Consider the following 12,874-nt stretch of genomic DNA (forward strand, 5'->3'; position numbering starts at 1 on the left):
CTGGCTAACCCTAGCATCTCAAGAATGCTTGAATTCTTGAGAATCCAGATGAGAGGATTGATACATTTTAAGGTAACATTAAAGCCTCTAAAGAACAGGGATTCTAGTCAACTTATTTCAGTGTTCTGAGACAATAAAAATTATATACATAGCTATATTCTATCATGACTATATGCCAGATATCATGCTAAAGACATTAATATATAATCTCACTTATTTCTCACATTATGAAATATTTTTAGTATGCCCCTTTTTAAAAAGTGAATCACAGAAAAGTTAAATAGTTTGCTCAAGTTCTTAAACATGTCATTCTACTTCTCAATAAACAATGTTTGATGAATAAAATAAAAAGCAATGTCAGGATAGACCATTATTCACAAAAGCCAAAAAGTGGAAGCAACCCAAATGTCCATCAGCAAATGAATGGATAAACAAAAAGTGGTATATACTTACAATGGAATATTACTCAGCCTTCAAAAGGAACAAAGTTCTGCTACACGCCACTATATGGATGAACCCTGGACACATCATATTGAGTGATATAAATCAGACACAAAAGGACAATAAGGTAGATTGAGTTATGTACCCCAGAAAACATATGTTCTTAATTCCATTCCTGTGGGTGTGACCCCATTGTAAACAGGACCTTTTGAAATGTTATTTTTAGTTAAGGTGTGCACAATTGAATTAGGATGGGTCTTAATCCTAATACTGGAGGTCTTATAAAGTGAAAGCCAGGGGGAGGAGCCAGAAACTGGAAGTCAAAAGAACCGGGAAGAGAAAGGAGAGGACATCCCATGTCATGGGAAAGCCAAGAAACTCAAGGATTGCCAGCCAGCCAGAATGTTACCGACCCCAGGAGGAAGCAAGCCTTTCAGCCTCTGAAACTGAAAGGCAATAAATTCTTGTTGTTTAAGAAATCCATTGTGTGGTATTTGTCATAGTAGCATAGAAACTAAGACAGTCAGATATTATATGCGTCCACTTACATGAAATAGCTAGAATACATAAACTCACAGAATTAGAAAATAGAGTACAAGTTACCAAGGGTTGGGGGAGGGGGAATGGGAAGTTAATGTCTATAGGTGTGGGGTTTATGCTTGGGGTGACGGGAAAGTTCTGGTAATGGTGGTGGTGTCTATAGGACAACATTGTGAATGTGATTAATCCCACTGAATGTTATGCCTGAAAGTGGCTTGAGATGGGAAAGTATATGCTGTATATATGTTTGCACATTTTTTAAAAAGAGCAACTAAAGAGACAATGACAATTAAATGCAATACATGATCTTGAATTGAATCTAATAATAGAAAAGGATAAAGAATCAAAAGGATATTAATGGGACATATGAAAACATTGGAGTATAGAACTGTAAACTTCTTATATCAATGTTAAATTTCTTGAACTTGATAACTGTATTTAAGATGGTTACAACAGTGAATATCCCTTGAGCAGAAAAATGGGGACAAAAACCAAATGAAAAATAGGGTGGGATGGAGGGGGATGATTTGGGTGTTCTTTTTTACTTTCACTTTTTATTCTTATTTTTATTCTTTCTGGTGTAAGGAAAATGTTCAAAAATTGATTGGGGTGATGAATGCATAACTATATGATGGTACTTTCAACAGCTGATTGTACACCATGGATGATTGTATGCTATGTGAATATATTTCAATAAAACTGAATTTTTTAAAAAAAGTGGTGGTGGGTAAAAAGGTGCATTAAAATAACATGAAAGTTTTCTTAAAGTTACATTCCTCTAAAAAAAAATTTGAGAATGGGTGACAGTGTGGTAAGGGCATAGAGAAGGAGAAAGTATCCCCTTTTAAGTGTATAGTTTATTGAATTTTAACAAATGTGTAATCACCATCAAAATCAAGAAACTGCATACTGAGGTTCATAACATTGACATTTCAGAGTAACAGAATACTTAGGGAAATAAAAAAGTTGGTCAGATATAAAGGATTCGGAATAAGAATGGCATTGGGCTTCTCAAAAACAAGACTGGACACTAGAAATCAATGGGAATTTCCTCAAAATCTGAGAGAAAATAATTTCCAACCTAAAAAAAAATGTTTTTCAAATTTTACTATAGACATTAAAAATATATAATATTGAAGGAATAGTAAAATGAACATTTACATTTTCTCCACCTAGATTCAACAATTAACATTTTGTCATTTTTGCTTTATCTATGTGTATATGTGTAGAAAGGATACTGTGATTATATAGGAAAATATCCTTATTTTTAGGGGATACATGCTGTGAGGCCATAAACCAGAGAAGCCATAAATTCTTAGACAGGACAAAAAAACTCCCCTCTGTAAGTGACATTCCTAAGCATGATAGCTATCTGCACTAACCTACTCCTGTTACAAATGAGTAACTTCAAAGAAGCACATTTATAATCCTTCAAATCCCAAGTTGGCTCTATGCCTTCTTTGTTCTCGCCCTATATAACCCTCTGTAATCGCTGGTCAGTGCTCTCTGAACATCCTGCAGTCCACTAGGACCAGCTTCCTGGTCGGTAAGATCCCTAATAAACTGTTACTATTTTACCATATGGAGTGGCCTGCTTCGGTTTTTCAGTCGTAAGTGCTCACTGAACTTCGGTGGAACCTGTTCTGTAGGTTCACAGTCAGACACATGCAAAAAATACAGTTGAGTAGATAAAAGATATTTTTATGCATGCATGGCCTCAGAGTATTTACAGCTCACACACTCTTTCATAAGAACTAATGGGACGATATGCTCTACCAAAATGGGGGAGCAAAGTATAAAAGAGGAAGGCAAAGAAGTCAATAAACAGTACATCCTGTGGTTAAAAGAGATTCTTAGAATGAATCAAAGGGAAGCCCTAGCATGACAACTGTTCATCATGCCTAGGGAGAACACTGACAAAGGAAGACAGAAGGCCTTATGAGGAAGGAATACCTCCAGGAAAAAATGGAACTGATCCACTGGAGCATTTGGAAAATATTGGTGGGCATGTGACACATTTTTTGAGTATCTGGGAAAAATGACAGAAGCAAAAAGAAAACAGAAAATTAAGCAAATAAAGTAAACAATTATTGGAAAAATAAAGCTTGGAAAAACAAAGCTATAAAAGAAAGAACCATAGGACAGAGTGTGGCTCAGTAGAGAATAGTATTTATACAGAAATAACAATATACCCATTGATGTTGATGCACCTGACCCATCTAATGTACTCCTAGGTTCTGTCAATGCCATGATCTCCTGGTGTCTCAGTTGCTTGCTCAGCATTATGTACTGCTGCAACTACTCCTCCATGAGGGGCCCATTTGCAGTCTTGCTGCTAAGGTTGACTACACCATTACCTGGTTCCACACAGTTTCACTACCTAAGGACTGACCAGTTCCTTATCAAAGAGAATTGGGCCCTCTCCCTTGGCTGACAGTGCAGCTGGTTCAAGAAGCCACATACTTTGAGTTTCTGACTCATCCCATCACTTTAGGATTGGATGAAATCCTATACCATAGGGAATGGTATATGACTTTCCAAGCAGCTGCCAAAAAAGGCCAGTTGATGTAACTTGGAAGTGTGGGTTAAATTAAATCCCTATGATGAATTTTGACTAATGGGAGAGAGGAGACAAAAGAACAGATTTCTTTTCTTTCCTCCTTCCCAGGCTATTCAGAAGCATAGTTCTCCATACTGCCTGAATGTCTGGAGATGTCACAAAGTTGAGCAGGTGCAACTGCAAAACAACCAGATGTGTCTCTTTGCATCTTATCATACTGAAATGGCCAGTGTAGGCATAAGGTATCACCTTGGATTGCTTCCTATCCTTCTCTGACTTCTTTTCTTCACTCTTCCTGCCCAGGAATTACACATTCCAATTAAAGCATTAGCATTAAATTCTTGCCTCAGGTTCTGTTTTCTAGGGTCAGCATAAAGCAACTGATTTAACAACAAAATATTTAATATAATTGTGAAAAGATGATGCATATAAAGGAAGTTGGAAAAGAGCAATGGATCATACTCAAAGAAATAAAGAAAAACATGTGGCATGATGATGATGATGATGAAAAGGATGATGATGACAATCACTGATTCAGAGAACAAAAAATATACAGTTGATTAACAAAACCAAAAGCTGGTTCTTTGAAAAGACTAAAAAGATAGACAGGCCTGTTGCAAGACTGATTCATGAGAAAAAGAGAGGATGTAAATAAATAAAATGTAAATGAAAAGGAGAAAACTACTGATCAATAGATATTAAACATAATAGACCAATATGAAAAATATGCTAATGAATTAAAAAATTTTTAACTAGATGAACTATTGATAAATTCCTAAAAATATAAAATGCCACAAACAACACAAGAAGAATGTAGGACATGAACACACTAAGTGTTAAGAAAATGAAATAATAAATACTTTCCCTGACCCCAAAACCAGGTCCGAATTCTGCCCAAATCTCAATTCATAATAAATTCCTATCACATAGAAGTTGGTACAGAATAAAAAAGGAACAAAAGCTGCCTAACAGCCTCAATTATAAAATTAGATTACAAAAGAAAAATATAGGCTATTTCATTTAAGAACATAGATGCAAAGATCCAAAATAAAATATTAGCTATCCAAATCCAAGGGACCATTAAAAATAATGCATTTCTCAATATGCCAATGCTAAATGTATATGAGAGGGAGATATAGGGGAGGAATATGGGATTCTTGGTAGTGGTGTTATTTGCTGTCCTTACTAGTATATTGTATTGCATGACATGTTATTTTTCTTTTTATCATTTTTTTTCTTATTGCTAAAAAAAAAACAATTTTTCTTGTAGTAATCAATATGTTCAAGTGCTGATTGTGGTGATGAATGTACAACTTTATGATGATACCATGAACAACTGATTGTACACTGTGGATAAATGTATGGTATGTGAATATAACTATAAAATTGTAGAAAAATATATATATAGGAGTAAAAGTGTTGGAGAAAACATGGTGAGAGGGATGTACCTATCTACTGTTGAGGAGCAGGTAGAATGGTGTAGCCTTTCTGAAGGTCAGTGTGGTGGTTCCACAAAAAGTTAAGTATGTGGGGATGAAAAGGTCCTGCAACCTCATTATGGGGTATGTCATTTGAAGATCTGAGAGCAGAGACATGAATGAACATTTGCAAACTGGTGTTCATGGAGGCAGTAATCATGATTTGCAAAGGGTGCAGATGACCTAAGGGTACATTGACTGAAGAATGGAATGGTATACTGTGGTGTACGCATACAGTGGAACATTGAGCAACTACAAGAAGGAGTGAAGCTGTGAGACACACAACGAGGTGAATGGATCCTGTACATGGTATTTGAGTGAAGTACACCAGAAATAAAGGCAAACACTTTAATGCCTCACCAATATGGACTAACTACAATGTGTAAACTCAGAATTGAATCTTAGAACATAGCCTAACGTGGACATAATTATTGTAGTAGGCCCTAGATTGTAAGCTCTTACAGCAGTTGACTCTATCCCTGAATTGTAATGCCTATCTCTAAACTTTAAAAAAATAATAATAATAATGCATTTCTCAAATAGAGTTGAGAGGCTATCCTGAAGGTTTCTCTTATGCAAGCCCCAGCTAGATATCCCAAATGACCACAGTATGCCATGCCCTTACCAACAGTAGTCCTGAAATATCTAGTTCCCTATCTGAGATTCTATAAAAGATTCACTTACTAAGTTTTATCTCTCAGAAATGTAAATCCACCAGAGTGTTCCTACACCAGACAAGTCCTAAAACCCAGAAGCAACAGCCTCCTAAAGAATGACAATCAGATGCAGCCCCTTTCAATATGTACGGTAGGGGTGGTCACTGCCTGGACACCCCTGAAGACAGAGAAAATGATTAAATGAAAGGAGGGGGTAGCAAAAGACAAGACAGGATTTAACAAAGGATTACAAATACTAAAACTTCATATAAATATATATATATATATTTTTAGATACTAGGATATAAGAATAGCTAGAAGGAAATAACTGAAATGATGGAACTGTAACCTATAACATTCTTTGAAATTTGCTCTATAGCTGTTCTAGTTTGCTAATGCTGAGGAATGCAAAACACCAGAGATGGATTGGCTTTTATAAAAAGGGGGTTTATTTGGCTACACAGTGACAGTCTTAAGGCCATAAAGTGTCCAAGGTAACACATCAGTAATCGGGTACCATCACTGGAGGATGGCCAATGGCATCCGGAAAACCTTTGTTAGCTGGGAAGGTGCGTGGCTGGCGTCTGCTCCAAAGCTCTGGTTTCAAAATGGCTTTCTTCCCGGATGTTCTTCTCTAGCAAGCTTGCTCCTCTTCAAAACGTCACTCACAGCTGCACTGAGTTCCTTCTCTTTGACTCAGCTCATTTATATGGCTCCACCGATCAAGGCCCACCCTGAATGGGTGGGGCCACGCCTCCATGAAATATCCCATCAGTTATCATCTACAGTTGGGTGGGGCGCATCTCCATGCAAACAACCTAATCCAAACGTTCCAACTTAATCCCCACTATTATGTCTGCCCCACAAGATTGCATCAAAGAATATGGCTTTTTCTGGGGGACATAATACATTCAAACTGGCACAATAGCTATTTGTCAAATTGTGCGTTGAAAGTTTTCATCTTTCTGTATATACCCTATATTTCATACTAAGGAAAGAACTGAAACTGTGGAACTGTAACCCATAACATTTTTTTAAATTACCTATATAACTTCTTGTTGAGCTGTACTTCATTAAGTTAACACCTTTCTGTATATACGTTGTATTTTACAATAATGGAAATAACTGAGGTTGTGGAACTGCGACCCATAACATTCTATGAGATTTGCTAACTACTTGTTAAATCATATGTTGAAAGTTATCACTGTTATGTATATATGTTAAAGTTCACAATAAAAAATGCATTAAAAATTTTAAAACATAATACATTATGATCAAGTAGTGTTTATCCCATGAATGCAAGGATTGTTCAACATAAAAAATCTATCAATGTAGTTCACCACCTTAATAGATGAAAGAAGAAAATATTTAATTTTTTACAATTGATGAAGGAAAAAAGTTTGATAAAGTAATACCAACTCATGAAAAAAATTCTTTGGAAACCAGAAATAGAAGGGATCCTCCTTAATTCTCTAAAGGTATTTTAACAAAAGCTTACAATTTATTTTATACTTAATGGAGAAACTTTAAATTAATTCCTCTTGAGATAAGGAAGAAGGCAAGGTTGACTACCACAACTAATATAAAGCATATTATTGGAAAAAATAAAAAGACATTTGTGATATCAAGATTGGGAGGAAACAGGTAAAACTACCATTATTAGCAGATGATAAGATGATCATATGGTAGAAAAAAACAATGGAATCAACAATCTGTTGAAACCAATGAGTTGAACATGGTTGTCATATTCAATTCAATCTAAAAAACAAGAGCATTTCTACACCAGCAAATAACTGGCCAGACAATAAAATTAAAATAAGATACTATTATGATAGCAACAGAATCTATAGTGTATCTGTAAATTACTTTAACTACACAAGGCCTCATTAAATAAAATATTAACACTTTAATAAGGGACATCAAAGATGATCTGAATAAATGGAGATATCTTTCACACACTTGGATGGGATGGCTTACTAGCAAAAGATGTCAATTCTCCCTATATTAATCTACAAATTCAATACAGACCAAATAAGTGTTGCAGCTGGAATTTTTTATGTACTTTATAAATTTACTATAAAATCCATATTGAAGAATAAAAGTCCATGAATAGCTAAGTCAACCATAAAAAAGGCAAGTAAAATGGGGAACTTGATATACCAAAGATTAAGGCACACTACAAAACCACAGCAATAAAGAGTGTGGTATTGTTTTAAGGTCACACAAATAAGACCAGAATGGAGAGCTGTGAGATACATATACCTTAAATTAAAGGGGAAAAATGATTGCTTAGTAGATGATATTGAGAAAATTAGATCTGTATATGGAAAAAAATAAAATTAGATCCCTATCCACCAAGCATCATGTTCAAAGATAGAATCTAGATACATTTAAGATCTAAGTGTGAAACAAATATTATAATGTTAATTAAAGAAAATGTTACTTGAAGCAGAAAGGACAACTCAGAAAAATACAAAGGCACAAAACCAGAAAGTTGAACAATGCAACCAACTAACTTGACCCAATTTACATGCAAGAACCACCCCCCAAAATAAACAAACAAACAAAAAACTCCACCTAATAACTACAGAACATACATTCTTTAAAAGGATACATGGAACATTTATTAACCAAGATAAGACCATAAGACAAGTCTTAATACATTTTTCCCCTGTATAATCATGTATTTATGCATTCACCACCATCACTACTTTCTGTATAAGCACATCTCCATTTCTTCCACAAAGAAGGAGGAAGAGTCAAAGAAGGTAGAGACAAAAGAAAAAGAAAAAGAAAAAAATGACAGCTAAAAAGCAACAAAAGGAAAGACAGAACTAAACTAAAGTGTAATAAAGAGTCAGACAACATCACCAAAGCCAAGAGTCCCATACCCCTCCCTTATGTCCCCCTCTTACAGGCATTTACTTTTGCTATACTGTCTTTGTTACATTAAAGGAAGCATAATACAATGTTTCTGTAAACTATAGTCTCTAGTTCACATTGATTGTATTTTTTCCCCAATACCACCCCATTTTTAACACCTTGCAATGTTGACATTCATTTGTTCTCCCTCATATAAAAACATATTTGTACATTTCATCACAATTGTTGAGCACTCTAGGTTTCACTGAGTTATACAGTCCCAGTCTTTATCTTTCCTCTTTCCTTCTGGTGTCCTACATGCTCTTAACCTTCCTCTTTCAACCATACTCACAGTCATCTTTGTTCAGTGTACTTACATAGTTGTGCTACCATCACCCAAAATTTGTTCCAAACCTCTCACTCCTGTCTTTTCCTGTCTGTCTGTAGTGCTCCCTTTAGTATTTCCTGTAGAGCAGGTATCTTGTTCACAAACTCTCTCATTGTTTGTCAGAGAATATTTTAAACTCTCTGCCATATTTGACAGACAGTTTTAATGGATATAGGATTCTTGGTTGGTCATCTTTCTCTTTCAGTATCTTAAATATATCACCTCACTTCCTTCTTGCCTCCACGGTTTCTACTGAGAAATCCGCACATAGTCTTATCAAGCTGCCCTTGACTGTGATGGATCACTTTTCTCTTGCTGCTTTCAGGATTCTCTCTTTGTCTTTGATGTTTGATAATTTGATTATTAGGCGTCTTGGTGTAGGTCTATTCAGATCTATTTTGTCTGGGGTATGCTGCACTTCTTGGATCTGTAATTTTATGTCTTTCATAAGAGATGGGAAATTTTCATTGATAATTTCCTCTATTATTGCTTCTGCCCCTTTTCCCTTCTCTTCTTCTGCGACACCAATGACACGTACATTCCTGCACTTCATTTTGCCATTCAATTCCCCGATATGTTGCTCATATTTTTCCATTCTTTTCCCTATCTGTTCTTTGGTGTGTAGGATTTCAGGTGTCTTGTTCTCCAGTTTCTGAGTGTTTCCTTCTGCTTCTTGAGATGTGTCATTTTATGTCTCCATTGTGTTTTTCATCTCTTGTGTTGTGCCTTTCATTTCCATAGATTCTGCCAGCTGTTTTTTCAAACTTACAATTTCTACCTTATGTTCTCCCAATGTTTTCTTTATATCTTTCATGTCTTTTGCAGTATCTTCCCTGAACTTGTTTATTTGGTTTTTTAGTTGATATACCATATTTCTTTGAAAATCTTTAATTGGTTGTTTCATTAAAGTGAAACAATATCTAAACTGTATCTTAATTCAGGTGTAAGTTTGTTCCTTTGACTGGGCCATATCTTCATTTTTCCTAGCATAATTTGTCGTTTTCTGTTGTCTAGGTACCTGGCTCCCTTGGTTAACCCAATCAGATTTTCCCAGAGCAGAACGGGTTCAGGTCTCACAATGGGGTTATATTCAGTTTCGAGTCTCCATGAGGGTGTGTCTTAGAAGATTGACAGACTTTCCTGTGAGGCCTCTAGCCGCTGTGCTTTCCCTAACCTGCCCAGCAGGTGGCACCTGTCAGCCTTTCACTCCCCACTGGGGTAAGGAGGTGTGGCCCCTTTAGTTTCTGTTTTGGCTGTTTTCCCCCAGGCTCTGGGGTCTGAGTTCTAAAGGGAAGGCCAGCACTAGAGCTGGGCCCCACCTCCTTCCTCTGAGGGAAGATACACCTTCTAGGGAGTTATCTTCTGCATCTGAATTGCTCCTTTGTCTCTCTGACTGTTATCTCCAACGCTGTCTACGTCAGAGCGCTGTGAACTGAAAATGGCTGAGGTTTTCTCCACTGAGTCACTCAGGTTGAGAGAGAGAAAAAGGGAAAGAAAGCTCCCTTTCAGAGTCAGTCCATGGCCCCCTAGTTTCGCCTGTTGGTCAGAAAGAGCACCTGGTCTTCTGGGCTCCTTTCCTGGGGCATAGGAGTTTGCTATCTCTTTAAGGCCAGTCATCTCTAAAAGCCTCTGTCTGCTTGTTAGGGGTTTGTCTATGTTTGTAGCTTGTATTCAGCAGTCCACATTTGTTAATTAAAACCCCAGTTGGAGCTGGGCTGATCTACAGTTGCTTGCTCTGAGACTGCTGCTTTCTCCTACAGCAAGTTCTTGTAGCTTAGCCTGCCATGGGGGTGGGGGTGGGGAACTCCTGGAGTGGCTCTGCAGTTTTTTACTTACAGATTTTATGCTGCGATCTCACCCATTCCACCCAATCCAGGTTGGTGTATGATGTGTGGCCAGTCATGGTTGTCCCCCAGCAGTTGTTCCAGATTATTTATTAGTTGCTCTAGGGACTAACTAAATTCCACTCCTCTCTATGTAACCATCTTATCCCTCCTTCTTCAGTTAATTTATTTCTTAATGAGCTGGATTTTCTTGAACCTGTACTATCACATGGAAGCATATATACATTCTCCCCTTAATATAATTCACATGAGTCCATTCAACACCTCAGATGATGAGTTCATTCCCATCCAAGGCAGTCCTGGAGCTCCAGGTGATGAACCGCTTATGCAGCACTCCTCAGGTGAAGCCCACTACAACCTCAATACATCTTAAAGGATTCAAATCATATGAAATATGTTTTCTAGCTATGATGACATTAAATTAGAACTCAGTAACAGAAAGATGAGAAAGGAGATATTCTAGCCAGTGCAATAAAGCAAGAAAAATAAAGAAAAGGGGCCTAGAATGGAAAGGACAAAGTAAAACCGTGTTTATTCAGGGATTAGATGGTCATCTGTATAAAAAATCCTATGGAGTCTATTTTAAAACTACAAAAATTAATAAGTAAGTGTAGTAGCAATGTTGCATAGCTGGGTTCAAGATAAACTTACAAAAATCCATTTTATTTCTGTATACTTGCAACAATCAAAAATAGAAGTTTTTTTAAAAATAGTATTTACAATAGCATCCAAAAAAAAATGAACCACCTAGGGATAAATCTGACAAAAATGTGCAAGACCTGTACACTGAAAACCATAAAACAGTCAAGAGAAATTAAAGAAGACCTAAATAAATGAAGTAATACACTATGTTCATGAAATAATAAGGCTCAATATTGTTAAGATGTCAATTTTCCCCAAATTAATCTATACGTTAAAATAATCCCAATCAAAATCCCAGGCGGCTTTTTGTATAAATTGACAAGTTCATTCTAAAATTCATATGGAACTTCATTGGAACTAGAATAACCAAAACAACTTTTAAAAATTGAATGAAGTTGGAAGGCTGATTTCAAGTCTTATGATAAAAAGCTGCTGTAATCAAGTAAGTACTGACATAAAGATAGACAAATATATCACTGGAATAGAATAAAGAGCTACAGAACTGTACTTATGCATATATATTCAACTGATATTTTACAAATGTGCAAAGGTGAATCTGTGGGGGAAATGATAGACATTTCAACAACTGTTGCTGGAATAATTGAATATTCACATGCAAAAAAATGAACTTTGATCCATATCTCACATCATAATAAAAATTTAAATCAAAATGGATCATACATCTAAATGTAAACCTAAATCTATAATACTTCCAGAAGAAAATATACAAGAAAATCATTGTGACCTTGGGTGAGGCAAAGATTTGTTAGATACGACATCAAAAGTATGAGCTATAAAAGAAAAAACTGAAAAATTAGACTTCATCAAAATTAAGCACTTCTATTTTTCAAAAGACACTGTTAAGAGAATGAAAAGATAAGCCACTGTTCAGGAAAAACATTTCCAAATCACACAATAAAGGACTTCTATCCAGAGAACTCTCAAAACTCAATAAGAAATAAGAAAAAAGTCAATTTTAAAAATGTGAACTATTTGAACTGACACTTCATCAAAGAAAACACATGAATGGCAAACATACACATTAAAAGATTCTCAGCATTATTAATCATTAGGAATGCACATTAAAACCAAAAATTAAAACCTATTAGTATGTCTAAATATGACTGAGCATACCAAATCTTGTTGAGGATATGGAGCAACTGGAACTCTTGTACACTGCTGGTGGTAATATAAAATGGTACCACCACTTTGGAAAGCAGTTTTTAGTTTCTTAAAAGGCTAAATGGATACCTATCATATGACCCAGCCATTCAACTCCTAGTTTTTACCTTAGAAAAATAAAAGCATATGTCCATACAAAGACTTGTAGACAAATGTTCATAAAAGCTTTATTTGTAATAATCCAAAACTGTAAACAACCCAAATATCTATAAACAGATTGTAGTATATCCACACAATGGGATACTTGGCAATAAAAAGGGATGAACTATCGATATACACAA

General features: G+C 35.8%; 1 protein-coding gene across 5 annotated transcripts in view; it reads right to left on the bottom strand.

Annotated features, from left to right (window-relative positions):
• The window catches only part of CFAP70 (cilia and flagella associated protein 70), a 106,297-nt gene that overhangs the window by 26,169 nt on the left and 67,254 nt on the right, over nt 1–12,874 (bottom strand). The gene's annotated exons all lie outside the window — the stretch shown is intronic.

This window comes from Choloepus didactylus, chromosome 15 (genome assembly GCF_015220235.1).
Source record: "Choloepus didactylus isolate mChoDid1 chromosome 15, mChoDid1.pri, whole genome shotgun sequence".
Lineage (NCBI taxonomy): Eukaryota > Metazoa > Chordata > Mammalia > Pilosa > Megalonychidae > Choloepus > Choloepus didactylus.